A 14,716-nucleotide genomic window follows, 5' to 3' on the forward strand; every position below is an offset into this window, starting at 1 on the left:
TGGGATCTCCTCTCCGATTGTTGCTCCTCCGGTGCCGCACCGAATCCCGCCACCGACTCCGACCCACACCCACCGCCGACCCATTCACGACGCCGGTTTTTAAATCCCGCCGAATTCGCACTTTCCCATTTGCATATAAAACACCGCCCCGGGTCCTATCATTATTCAAAAAATTAACCGCCTAATAATTCAGCTGATACACAACAACTGATGAATGAAAACACGTTGTTCCCGCGTTCGACTTTTATCTAATAAAAAATACATTACGTCCAGGCACTTCACTTTTTTATCTAACATTTTCAAATTACACCGATTCAACCGTTGATAACGCTCTCACCACCCGTTCACAACTTCCGGTCCCGCAACGGACTCGATCACCAATTCCACCGTTCAAATTCATCTTGCACTCACTCTTCATCTTCAGCCTTACTTACCTATGTCCACCCAAAACTGAAAATGAAACACTTTTCATCTCTTCCTCTTTCTGCCACGTTTGTCATTTCTGTTTCTTCCGCTTACCAATCCAAAATTGAAGTTTTTCCTATGCTCCGAGCCCCTGTAAAAGCTCTTAGTTCTTCTGCAAACGTAATCCGTGATGCAAAATACTCCACCAAAGATGCGCTGTATGTTCCATCGATGAATTTGCGAATAGGAAATTTTTATTGGTAATTGTTCACTTTAACTACTTCTGGAATTTTCGCATTTTTTCTGGATAGACAGCCACAGGGCATCCTCCTAGATCGTTTCCCATCATTCAAACCTTGTGCAAATGCCTTTTTTTTCTCTTGTTGTGTTTCAAGGTCGCGTCAATGTCTTAGTACATATAACTAAAGGGTAAGGAAAATTCATTTGCACAAGGTTTGAATAGTGGGAAACGATCTAGAAGGACGCCCTGAGGCTGCCTAGCCAGAAAAAACGCGAAAATTCCAGAAGTAGTTAAAGTGAACAATACCTTTTTATTTATTATTCAAGCTCATAAACTCCAAATTAATACCAAATTATATTCTGCATCTTCTGATTTTTCATTATTTACTTCTTAATTGTAAAAACTACGGTTTCTTAACGTATAAAAAATGTGCAAACTACAAAATAATCAAAAACTGATACGCAATTACACACAGAAAAGTAATACATCGAGATGTCTGATCGATTTATAAGATTTAGAACGTTCTCAAACTGAGTATAAGAAACAACCAGAATTTATACCTGACTTAATTATCGTGTTCTACGAATTACCTAACCCTTGACCATCAGAAGAATTTGTCATTGCTTAAATCAGGATAAAAGAACCCCACCTACATATTTCAGTAATTGTTGTTGAAGTGGGTATGTTCCAGGAACATCAATTTTTGGTTCGCATTAAAGCCACATTCTGAGTGGTGTATATTATTATCATCACCATTGTTAAATACGAGTATAATTCATTTATTAATTCTCGTACACATTAATAATAATTATTGCAAACATGAACATGTCCATTTTTAGAATTTTGTTTGTATTCAGAAGCATTGTTGACAGACATATACCTGACAACAATTATAAAAATCGCATTAAAAATCAAATGCATAAATTGTACATACATGTTTAATTGCGTTAGATATTATTTATCTTTTAATGGTATTATATTTTACAAACACGTAATTTATCAGCGTGCTAATATTGAAAACGCATGTTTTATGCAACTGTGTATTCAGAATAGGTAATCAAAATCTGCAATTTGCAACAGCGACGATCTAAAAATCATCTTTGCTAGCTCGAACCCCACACAATCATTTCTGCTATGATCTGATCGTTCTAAAATAGTTTTACTGCTTGGAATTCAACTGAAGACTGCACTTCGATCCAAAACACAAAATGAACCCCTGCAATGTGGATATTCCGTTACGATCGAAAAATAATTTTGGTGTAATAATTCGCGAACTTTCTCCACGAACGATAAACACGTGTTCACCATCCGTGTTATATTTGTTTTAAATGCCGAAACTGTTTAAAAGTAAAACTGACTCACACAGCACCAATAATTGGAAGCGATTAAAATGTTACGTAAACGATGATGACCACCGAAAGAAATCTTGCTCAGGTGTTGGCAGAAATGAAGTTTCAGTGACTTTTAATTTTTTTGTGTTGTGTTATGAACAACAAACGTAATTCTCTTCAATTTGGTTTATTGTGAGTCCGTATATTAAACGCAACAGAATGAGTTTTCATTCGTTGTAAAGGCTTTATTGCTGGCGTTGTTTAAAACTATTCGTTTGTCTGAACGAAGAAACAAAAGTTTTAATTAGGTTCTACAATTTACGAGTCACGTCTGAACTTATTTCACCTTACGAGAAATTACTTTTTTTTCACCGGCACAATACTTGTTGTCTTTTGATCGAGAAAAACATTCAAAGGTGAGGTTTGAGACGAGTCCAAAGACTTCGTTTGTTTACAATAGTTGCGGTTTTTTTAAACTTGAAAAGCATTAACAAGTAAACCATATGGTGAACATATTTCGGATTAATTGTAATCGGATCATGTACACATACCCAGATGAAATTTTTTAAAACGCCATCAGTAAATAAAGAGGTCACTCCGCGTTTCTCGGAACAAGGTGACAGAAAGAAATTAAGAAATGGGGAAGGAAGTGTTTATAGCTTTCTCTTGAAATATCGGGTGTTTTTTTAAATTTCACCTCGTAGTAGGCGTTGAAGAGTCGATTGTGAACACACCACGCGTGTAGGACGTAGGATTTAAACAGCTGATCTGTGATCCGTAAACTGTACAGTGCGTTCACGATCAACTCTTCAACGCCTACTATGAGGTTAAATTAAAAAAAAAAGCGATATAATAGTGCAGAGGTTTTCGAACGATTCTCTTCATTTTAACGAGTACGTTGTCAAGGTTTTTACATAAATACAAACTTCCTTGTATACTCCAAGCATTCAGTACTGTTATAAGTATGTAAAATATAACTTATAAATATGTAGTTTTATCTACGTGAAGTACGTATTTCACAATTTCATTAAAAGAACAATTATTTGTTAAACAATATGATTTATAAGCTTGAGCTTGTTTTCGAGGACGTTTTTACATTGTGTTGAAATTTCAAATTTTGAAATTCCATCAACCACGAATTTTAGGAATGGACTAAAATTCGCTGGTTGGTCATAAAACGGTATTAACGCGAGGGTCCCTTTGCAAGAATATTTTACCAAGAATTCTTTTATCGTCCCTGAAAGGCGTTAACGACTGAAGAACTGGTCAAAGACGCCGAAACGGGACATCGCAAAGGGCTCTGCCTTTCCACGAAGTCCGCACTTGTCCCAGGTATTTTTCAAAAAGCGACTGACCACCTCGGGCCTGATCAACCCAACAAATCTAAATATTTTGGAAAGATAAAAAGGAGTTTATTGTTTTCGACGAAATAAGAGCGAGACATCCAGTCTAGCTAGTTAGTGTTAGTCACTGTAATTTTTCGGTGAAGTGATCGCTCAGTTTCACTAAACATTTTTGCTGGAATTTGACACATATTAATCACTCAATTGGTGACTAATTCAACACAATTTTGAGCGGTTATATTTATTGGGTGTTCATTTAAATTTCTCCTCAAAGATGGCGTTGAAGAGTCGATTGTGAACGCACCACTCGTCATCTGCAGAGTAAAAACACAAACAACGCAAAAAGTGAGGTTTGATTTAAACAGCTGATCCCTAATCCGTGGTGCGTTCAGAATCGACTCTTCGACGCCAACTTTGAGGAGAAATTTTAATGAACAGCCGATAGTAATTGTTGAAATTTTGATTGGAAAAGAGAGTGAGCAAGTGAGGACGGAGAACTGGTTGGTATTAGAATCTAAACAGGATATTGTGGTAGCGACGGAAAATTTCGAAAAAAATATAAATCGGAGATTTCTCCTAACCCCATTTTGTCTGTTGTGAATATATAATTGGTGGCGGTGGGGCAAAGAATAGATCGACCAGTTTCCAACAAAAATGAATAGCGCCTCGTTTGCTTTTTTCTTGGCTACAAAGGTATAGGATGAGGTGTGTTTTTATTTTTTGCTCTCTTTCCGTTACTGGTAATTACGTTATAATTAGGGAGGAAATTCAAGTCAGTTTCCTTGGGGGCTTCGCAACACAAATGGTTTTCTTTCACGCTTGAGGCGCCCATGTTGAAATCCTTCACTTACAGTTACAATTCGGTGAAATCTTCAAGGTTTTTGGCATGTGTTCCGACGATGTTGGTGTTCTTCAATACGACAATCAGCACTTTGTTAGTGCGATGACAGGAATTTGGGCATAGTGATGTGATAAATTACCGATGGTCTTGGTACGGTTTCGGATCCGGTGAGATACGGCCTTTAACGTGGAATTTCTCAAGCGATACATTCTTTTCTGACACAAGAAATAAACAATGTCCGTTATATTAATAAATATATCACTGGTGAAATTTGTTGCCTCGGGCTCCAATCGTCCACATACCGGGCCCATTACGATTTAATTTGGTTTGTGTAATTTTTGTTGTTAATTGGACGCACTCGCTCGTTCTTCCGATGAAGCGTCGACCAATCGCGGTTGGGGCGGCTTCCAGGAGGAACTGTTGACGGTGGTCGGGGAAAGCGCCTCGGATGTGTTCATTGAGAGTTCTGTATTTCATTGAGCCACCGAAGTTCGTTCACCCGAGCCCGCAGCAAAAACTCAATATTAAATAGTCTGTTTCCGTTCACTAGGGGAACTTTTTCTCAAAGATATGTTTTCCTATCGTTATTTTTAGATTCCGTTGTGTTGATGAAACACAAACAAGTTTTATTATCTTTTATACCATCTTTGACACATATCACTATCCCGAATAATTTTATTGGACAGGGAAATATGATCCCCGTCCGGAGCCGAAACTTATTTGATGGCCGCTTGGATTTATCACGCGGTAACCCGAAGACCGATGGAATCAAGCCAAATACGACATTTTTGCAGAGACACGTGCCATCCAAAAAACGGTAATGTCACGCCACGAAGAGTCGCAGTTTGTCCGCAAGAGTCGAGCTCGCAATTGACTTCTATTAAAAAGCAGCCAGAGATTATTAAAGCAGAATTAATTATTAAAAACGACCATGGCTTTGCTCATTAAACTCTTCACACAAGTAATTTATAGCGAAAATGTGCTAAATTTTAATTGTTCACCCGCTCTCCTCGAGGTAATTTACCATGCTCAAGGCCGTGGGTGCGATAGTGATAACGGCCCACCAAACCCAAACCTGACCGATTCAGAATGTCTCTCTTCAACTCCCAGATTGCTAAGATCAACGTCAATTTGGAACCCATTGCTGTTCTGGGTGGTTAAAGAGCAGTTGCCCAAAATTGTGTTACAACCCATGTCATGACCAAATTGATGAGAGCTGACGCTTTGAAACCAAACCAGATGGATTTTGACATTTTTGTAGACATCACTAGTGCAAAAAATCTAATCAGGATTATTTTTGATGTTGATTTTGATACAGAGCAAGTTGTTAGTCGGCAGTTTCGGGAGTCTGCCACCCTTGGGGCTTGTAGATGGTTGATGGGCAGTTGTCGAGGGTTAATGGTGCTGAAAATGGTGTTGGAGTGTGTATTATATCGGGTTCGACTACCATTCGACACAATTTTTTGTAAAGATAGTTCAAATGTTATCGGTGGCATGAACTGGTGTAAACATTTATGATATTTTTTACGAAAAGCGATTTCATATCCCTTCGTATCAGCACTGTGAGTGTATAACGGCAACGGCGGACATCCTACTTACTTGTAATAGACTGTTTCCCGGGAATTATATCTGCCATCTCGTGTAAGTATCCATGCACGTACACATTGAAACGCTAAATTACTACATTTACGATAAAGTTGTGTTTTGTAGCGAAAAAGGCCCCCGAACGTATCAGCCTTCGGTCGTGACGTCACTTGTTACATGATAATCCAAACATCCACAAACAATTCGGCGGATTATTTATAGACCCGTCCCTGGATTGTTGTTACACAGAAAATTCTTCTGCTTTGGCCCGATTTAGACCGTCCAAGGTGGCGCTGCCATAAACGGTTTTACAACGAAGAGGCGTTCGTTCGATCGTTGTTTTACGAATCCGGTAGGCATCGAGTGTTGGGAATTTCCGGTCATTCAGGGATGTAGATGGATACATCTTCCTGCCTTCTAGGCTAAGTATAAGGCCACATCCGGACCTGACATCCTTACAGGGTTTCCGGTGGCCTTTTACGCACCAGCCCGCCGCAGCCGCATAAACGGCATTTGCATAACACATTTACAGGAAACGCACACGACGTTTCCCTTTTCGGACGAACAAATCAGACACAGAGATCACCACTGACAAATACTTCCACTAATTTTGACTCATCAATGATTCCTCCCTCCTTTGCTGCGATTTCCAGAATGAATAACAGCTACCTTCGCGAGTCAACAATGACAACATCCAAAAAATTAAAAAGAAACGAAAATCATAATTAACCAACTTTTGGTAGTGTATCTGACACATTGTGGTAAATCCCCAGGTTGCAGAAAATTCCAAAAATCAGCAAAAGATGACAAAGTTCTCTTTTTCTTTCCATCAAAGCCACAATAACTGATTTTTGTTAATTTACTCCTATTTGACGCATTTACCCTCGGTAAATCCCCCGATTGGAGAAGATACTGAAGAAAACTTCCAAAAATTTCGACTGTCCATTGTAACTAATTCAAAATTTTCAAGTGTTATAATATCCAAATAATAATAATAATAATAATAATAATAATAATAATAATAATAATAATAAGGCAGAATATAGCCTAAGGGAGTACGTTTCGGCTCAGGGACGCGAGGGTCGCGGGTTCGATTCCGACCCAGGGCGAAATTAAAAAATTTAAAAAAAAAGGCTATATTCTGTCTCGTGATTCGGAAGTCACGTTAAGCCATTGGTCCCGGTCTACTGAGTTGGTCATCATGCCCCTCATAGATTTGTAAAACCAGTCCTAGACTGTGTAACAAATTTTTTTCTGAAATTATAAAAAACACATATGCGGTTTACAATCGATAATTGATAAATGTAGGATTTGCGGAACTGAAGGGGAAACAATTGAACACATCATTTCTTCTTGCACCGTTTTGGCTCAAAGCGAATATAAAAAACGACACGATATATTCGCTAAAATTATACACATGAATTTAGCTGTTAAATTCAATTTATTAAAGAATACACAACCACATTATAGTTATACACCAGAAAGTTGTTTGGAAAATGACAGTTACAAGTTATATTTTGATAGAACAATTTTAACTGACATTCATATTAAGCATAACAGACCAGACATTATAATTTTAAATAAACAACAAAAGCAAGCATATCTTTTAGATATAGCTGTTCCAAATTCACATAACATAACACAGACATATAACACAAAAATTAATAAATATTTAGAGCTGTCCGTTGCTATGAGAAATCTTTGGTGTTTAGAAAAAATTTCGATTTTACCACTTGTAATTTCAGCAACGGGAATAGTACCGCAATCTCTTTTTAAAAATTTAAAAATTCTGGATTTAGATAACACATTGGTAGTTGAAATTCAAAAAGGTATATTATTATACTCATGTCACATCGTGAGGAAGTTCCTTAACATTGACACAGAACATAATACACAACAAAGTCAAAATGCGGAGGCGAGACGCCGGTAATTATGTTGATAAGCACTGCACTATTACTTGATAGTAATATCCGTAATAGTGTATGTACTCCGGCAAAATTGCCGTGCCGCCGGGTGGAGGTGGGATAGTGTATAATAATATCCACTAATTTTAACTTACCGGTGATTCCGCTCTTTTGCTGCTATTTTTTTCCATTTCCAGAAAGAAGAATGGCCATATTCTCAAATAAACAATTGCTACATCCAAAAAACAGAAATCATCAAAAGATGACAAAAGTACAGTTTCAGTAGAGCTTTTTCGTTTTTCTTTCTTTGCATCAAAGTCGCAATAATTGATTCTTGTTAATGTATCTGACGTGTTTACCCTCGGAAAATCCCCCGATTGGAGAATATTCTTCAGAAAATGTCCAAAACTTTCGACTATCCGTTGTAGTTAATTCAAAAATTTCAATTGTTTATGATAGATATTCACTAAATTTAATTCGCCAATAATTTCGCTCCTTTGCTGCAATTTTTTTCCCATTTCCAGAAAGAAGAATGGCCATATTCTCAAATAAACAATGACTACATCCAAAAAACAAATGACACAGTAAAGTTTTAAAAAGGCTTTTTTACTTTTTCTTTCCATCAAAGCCACAATAACTGATTTTTGTTAATGTATCTGACGCATTCACCCTCGGTAAATCCCCCAATTGGAAAAGATTCTTTAGAAAATTTCAACTGTCCATTGTAACTGATTCAAAAATTTCAATTGTTTATAATATCCACTAATTTTACCTCGCTAATAATTCCGCTCCTAGAAGGAAACAATTCAAAAAACAAAAAACATCAAAAGATGACATAGTACAGTTTCAGTAGAGTTTTTTCGCTTTTTCTTTCCATCAAAGCCACAATAATTGATTCTTGTTAATGTATCTGACGCATTTGCCCTCGGTAAACCCCCTAATTGGAGAAGATTCTTCAGAAAATTTCCAAAAATTTCGACTGTCCATTGTAACGAGTTAAAAAATTTCGGTTGTTTATAATATATTCTCTGATTTTAACTAGCCAATAATTCCGCTCTTTTGCTGCATTTTTTTTTCACTTCCAGAACTTCGCAAATAAACAATGGCTACATCCAAAAAACAAATGACACAGTAAAGTTTTAAGAAAGCTTTTTCGCTTTTTCTTTTCATCAGAGCCACAATAACTGATTTGTGTTAATGTATCTGATGCATTCACCCTCGGATCCCCCAAATGGAGAATATTTTTCAGATTATTTCCAAAAATGTTGATTATTTATAAAATCCTTTTGGTTGTATATCTACTGTTAATATTTGTGGAAACTGCAGATAAAATACATCTACATCTGCTCGATGTAGATTAGTTGTATTTGACAAGAAATGCAGTTTGTTTTTCATTTTGGCGGAAACTGTTTGCGTTACTTAATACAGTAGTTGGGGATTAACTGAATCTCGAGAGATTAAAACGTCAAAAAGCAGTCTTTAAAATCGATCAACTTACTGGAAGTACTTCTTGTTTTCGCGTCGGTTACTTAATCCTGAATCCCTTTAACCAGTTCTGCTTCAATGTCGACTAAACGAGTAACCACCGCATTCTCATTAGCATTATAAATATGTTGCCCAGATAATTAATTTTAATATCCTTATATTACTACACCTATGTTGCAAAATTGTATTTATATGCAGGATGTCGAGCGAAGTTGGTTGTAAATGAAATATTTTTTTTTAATTGCGACTATAAATTTATTGTGTCGAGTTACAAAATAAATTGAAACGAGGTAACAGGATCAAGAAATAATTCTCCGGACTTTTTGTAAAATTTATAGGGTGCTAACGTAATCGTGCACGTGCTCATGCGTCCCTAATCGTCTATGTTATTTATTGCCCGAAATGTATTTTAATTTTTTCGGACTTAGCAAGTATAATGATTGACGTCAAAACAATTAAGTTTCTTCCATTTTAGATTGTAAAATCGTTTGTTTTGGAAGGCAGAACTCGTAATGCCAATTAGAATGGAGTGTCTGATTTATTCTTGCAATGAATGTCATCGCAAGCACGGAACGTTGTATTTTTAATCGGAGAAAAATTTTCGTAATATAATTCATTGCGCTATAAAACACTTCCAAAATACGGAACGTTGATTTGGCTTTACAACGGCATCTCTAAAAATAAAAGGATAACACTTTTTGTGAAGTGTACTCGCAACCGCAGGTTTATGACTGCGCAGTATAATCATATGTCAGCGTTTCTTTAATCCTAACGTATGTTGACAAGAGATGTAAATCCACCTTTAGGTTGAGTGATGACTTCGATGAGTTGAGCAACACGAGATTTCATTTTCTCACAATGGATTTTTTGTCTCCGGCAAGATTAGTAACGCTGCGGTAAAATTGGAAACTATGAGTTTATGTCAAATGTTTTTTCATTTTTTTCTTACCATTTCATTATTCACTCTCCACATAAACGTGCAGCCATTAGTAAATAAATGAACCGAGCTTGCAGTCATTTATCATGGCCGTTCAAACGCTTCCCATTCAACTCAGAAGAGTTCGTCATTTTTAAGCGAAACCACAGATCGCAAAATTTTAAACTCAATTTCAGTTCATTTCCTGACAACGTGACATTCTACCAAACCTTTTGTTAATCGTTTTTCTATCATTCTATAATTTTCGAAAAATACGACGAACAGCAACAATTTAATTTGCTGTCGTATTTTCATCCTGAAGTTACTTTCCAAACATTTACTTTGCGGATCAAAGGATAATATAAATTGATCGAGTGAAAATATGAAATTCACGAGATGATGATACCTTCGAAGAAATCTTGTAGGAAGAATTAATATTTTCTGGAAAAATCGATTGCTGGGAAAAGTATTACATCAGCTTCGGTTTTTTATTCTGGGATAGTAATTATTTCAACACGTCAACAAAGCAGATCACCGGTCTATATACTAAACTTCACCGTTATAGCTTGATTGGCAATTTCCTCCATAATACACATCGTTGGGATGGTATTTAATAAAAATAGAAAAACCTATCACAATCTTTATGAGAGATTAAGACGGTTCAAATAATTTAACTTAGTCGTGGTAGCAAATCGAGTTGATTTAGTGTGACTTAGTAGTAAAGTGCAAATAGTAATTGTGATTTGCTGCTGATCAATTTTTATTAACACCTGAAGGCCATCGTGGTTGAGGAGAATTTTTCATCAATGAGATAGAGGAACTAATAAACATATAAAAGCTCGTAATGACTAATGAGGTTTGTTCGTGTGAGTGAATTGTCGCGTAGTTATGTTCTGGTTTTCAAGATTTAATTGCCGTTGGGAATGAATGTAAAAAAAAATGTGAGAAAATGTTGCATTGATGTTTCGAATTCATTATGTAAGGTATAAATAATTATGGATGGTTGAATATTTATATAATAAAATTGTTTACGGAGCCGTAAAGAATGTAAAAATACCCAGAAGGTATGTAGACCAATAGCTTAGCATATTTCAATATTCAGTGGAGCAATAAGAAAATGGGTGTAGCAAAAGCGAGGCGTTTCAAATATAGGAAAGCTGGTTGCTAGCAAACGGTTATGAATGAAGCAAAATTCTTTTATATAACTCGAAACTATTCTTTCACTTTCTAATTTCGCATCGACAGGCGTATTTACTAGATGGTGCGTTGGTGCCGACACCGACTGAATGTACAGGAAATTTTATAATTAATGTTGGAAAATGTGAAGGAAAAAGCATATTTTTAGTTTGTTTTCGGTGTGTGACGTTGTCGAAGACGTACTTCAAATATCCGGTGGATGACTATTTATAAATACTACAAATTTAGATCGGTGCTTTGCATTTCGAATACACCGACTTTCTGGATTCTAGGATTTTAATGTTGCAATTTTCACCCAACAACTTTTTCGCTGGTCCGCTGAGACCGCTTTTCGTCGAACTCGTCCTCTCCGGGATTTACATGGCGTAATCCTCCATCCACGTATTTCAATATGTTTATGCAGTAGGAATATAATAAGTCAACGTTCTCTGGTGCAATGAGCAGCGCCGACTATACACCTATCCTGCTCTGTCGTCGCCTTAAGCACAGGAAGCCGATAGGTGGGGGCAGGATATGCCGAGGACTTCAACATGATCGCTGGCATGTCTCCGACTTGTTTCTCGAACGCAAAAAGTAGACGACGGACTTATCCTACGAAATCTCTATCGGGGCATCTTCGAGATCGTCCTCCCAATTCGAGCCGTCACCATTTTATATGCAAATTATCCGAAGAAGAAAAAAAAACGACAAATACAACATGTGTGTGCTCTTTTATAAATGCAAAACCATATGTAATCAGGCGTGAGCTCTTTACGGGATGTACAGTCATGCACGATACTAACGTCTCTTTCTCTCGCGATAATCGCTCGCAGGACGTGTCATCAGAATGAAAATTAAACCGACCCGAGGTGCACGTGGGTGCGAACGTACAAAAGGAAAGATATGCCATTCAGATGGGGATAGAGGGTCCTTTTGTTATATCTATGCAGATGTAAGCATTTTTATCAAAGCGTCATTCGACTGTCATCTTCAGAGCCTTGTGAGTGGCGAGTAGAAATTTTCTGTTTGCTTTCGAAAAAGAACGACAAAGATGCGTCACGATCGAGAAGCTTTTAGTGGCAACGATTATGGTTATTTCGATGGTTTTAGTAGCCACGGGGCACTATCTCTTAATGTGACAGTTTCGGGTGATAATTTTTAAAGCACTGCCATTTCCACACAATCAGTGTCAGTTTTTTTCCCTCATTGTTGAAAAATAAATAAAGAATGTGGAGCGATCTGCTGATACACAATGCAAACGAATGATTTTACGTCAGTTTTGATCATCTAAACGAGACATATTTTCCGAGTTGTATTTGCATAAAGTGGTTAATCGGTCCGAGACGTATCTCTACCTGAAAAAACTTAAATAAACAAGTGATGTCTACCTTTTACAGCCGAACGTATCTTTATTTACAATGCGAAATGGTGGTTCATTCACTCCACGTCGTCTTCTTCCATGAATTTGCAATTCTTTTGATCGTTTATTGCCTCGCTTGGAGATTTTCCCCCGCGATCGTAAAGTTTTAACAACTAATTGTAAAACTACCAGATCTGGAAGTAGTGAATCAACGGGGCCGTAATGTTTACAAGACGAGCCAACAAAAATTGTGAAAACCTTGAAAGCAAACATTCTGTTGTAAATTAAAATATCAACTGCGTATTGTTGGGATGAATTATTGGCCAACCGAAATTATTTTAAACAATGATGTTTACCGCAGGTGCGTTTTCATCTGGGGGAGCAAGGAGTGGAGGTCCTGTTCGTCGTAAAATCGGTGTGGTGCGGCCTTCGACGGTTGGCGCCTCTTCACTTTCATCCAAATAAGGCCAATAATATTAAGGTCGCGCCAGAATTTTGATTTATGGTCCTTGATGAATGCAGATTTTTCGACATGTCAGATAAGTGCGGTGTTGTTTCGAGAGCCGGGTGAAAAGGTCCGCGAGTGTGGGCAAATAAAAATAAAACAAAAAGTAGTAAATCGAATAATTTAAAAGCGATGTATCAATGTTATTCATAATTTTTTTCAAGCATATCTGCTAGCGTTGTTGACCCTAGGAATTTCTCGATAAGATTTTAAACGTACGAGAAAATAATATTAACATAACGGCGATGGAGAGAGTTCGTTGGTGGGATCTAGCGGGCCGCGATTTTTTGGAAAAAGCGTTCAGTTTTGGCCCGCGAGGGGGCGTCCGCGCGGTTCGAGCTTCCGCGGAGAGAATGGAAATGGCATAGAGGAGCGATTGTTTGCTCGGGCCCGGATATTTTTTCGACACAGATAACCCCACATAGATTATTTCATTTGACGATAAACACGTATTATAAAACGCGATAGCGTCGTTTTTAACAACACGTTATTTTTAGGATGGTGAATATAATCGGGACTCTCGTTCGCTCCTCGAGACGAAATTGAAGAGGTCTCCGCCATGTCCCCTGGCGAGATCTCGAGAGGAAGTGACGTAGCGGCTTCCATCGCATCAAATCTCGCAGCAATGTGTAATTATACTGGTCTGGGGACACGGCCCCCTCGTCTTCCCCACATGTGTAATTGATACGGTTATCTCACAGACACGCTATTTTTATAAGTGCAACTTTCGAACTAGATCGAAATAGCTCCTCGATGGCGGCGTGCAGAAGTGGATCGTCGTAATTGCGGCCGAAACACGACAACTTTTTTCCGCGGCCCTAATTAAATTAAGAAAATGGGTGTAGTAATGGTGAAATTTTTTTCGACCGACCCAGAGACGAGAACAGCCGTGAAAGTGTGAAGAAACGTAATGTTTGTAAAAACATCAAGTTTATTAGAGATGTGTTCACGATAAGACTTTGTTGTTCCGAGAATAAGCACACTGCAAAAATTACTGCTGTTGTAGTAATTTTAAATCACCACGATGCTTACTTAGTCAATTCGAACAGTCAAAACAACTGATTATATAAATTAATTTGTTCATAAATAATCTGAAAACCATTTTCCACAATTATAGACTGGCTCGAAAATGCTAATTCCATTCGGAGCTTGTCGTTTTGTAACGTTTACAGTTTGTGCAAGTATTATACGTCGATGGGCCGTTTTATTACACTCATGTGACAAGATTTCACTTGATTTATTCCGTAATAAAACTTACGGTAACTGTTGGTGATGATGACTTCGAACGGGAAGGCCAGCTCGGATTGGCCCGAAATGAAATTCTCATTTTTATTTGTCACCACATTTCACTCTCCGGTCAGACTTGGAACCGATCGACAATGACTATTATCTCTCGTAAACGTCACCAAGACCTGCCCACCTAGTCACGAGGCATTTTTCAAAAATAATTTTAAATATTCCCTTCCAGCACGTGATTTCGAAAATGTGCGTTTTCAAGGTACCGTGTTTCTCAGAAGTTTTGTCTAAGCTAAAAATAATACGAATTTCACTCTTTATTTATTTCACTTCTAGGTTAACATAACAAGAAACTATTTTTGTATATACTGCATACTAAATGTACACAC

The 14,716-nt window shown here is 37.4% G+C and overlaps 1 protein-coding gene across 2 annotated transcripts in view; it reads left to right on the forward strand.

The window, feature by feature from the left end:
• The window catches only part of sty (sprouty), a 34,253-nt gene that overhangs the window by 1,822 nt on the left and 17,715 nt on the right, over positions 1-14,716 (forward strand). The window lies entirely within an intron of this gene.

Source organism: Tenebrio molitor, chromosome 6 (genome assembly GCF_963966145.1).
Source record: "Tenebrio molitor chromosome 6, icTenMoli1.1, whole genome shotgun sequence".
Taxonomy (NCBI): Eukaryota; Metazoa; Arthropoda; class Insecta; order Coleoptera; family Tenebrionidae; genus Tenebrio; species Tenebrio molitor.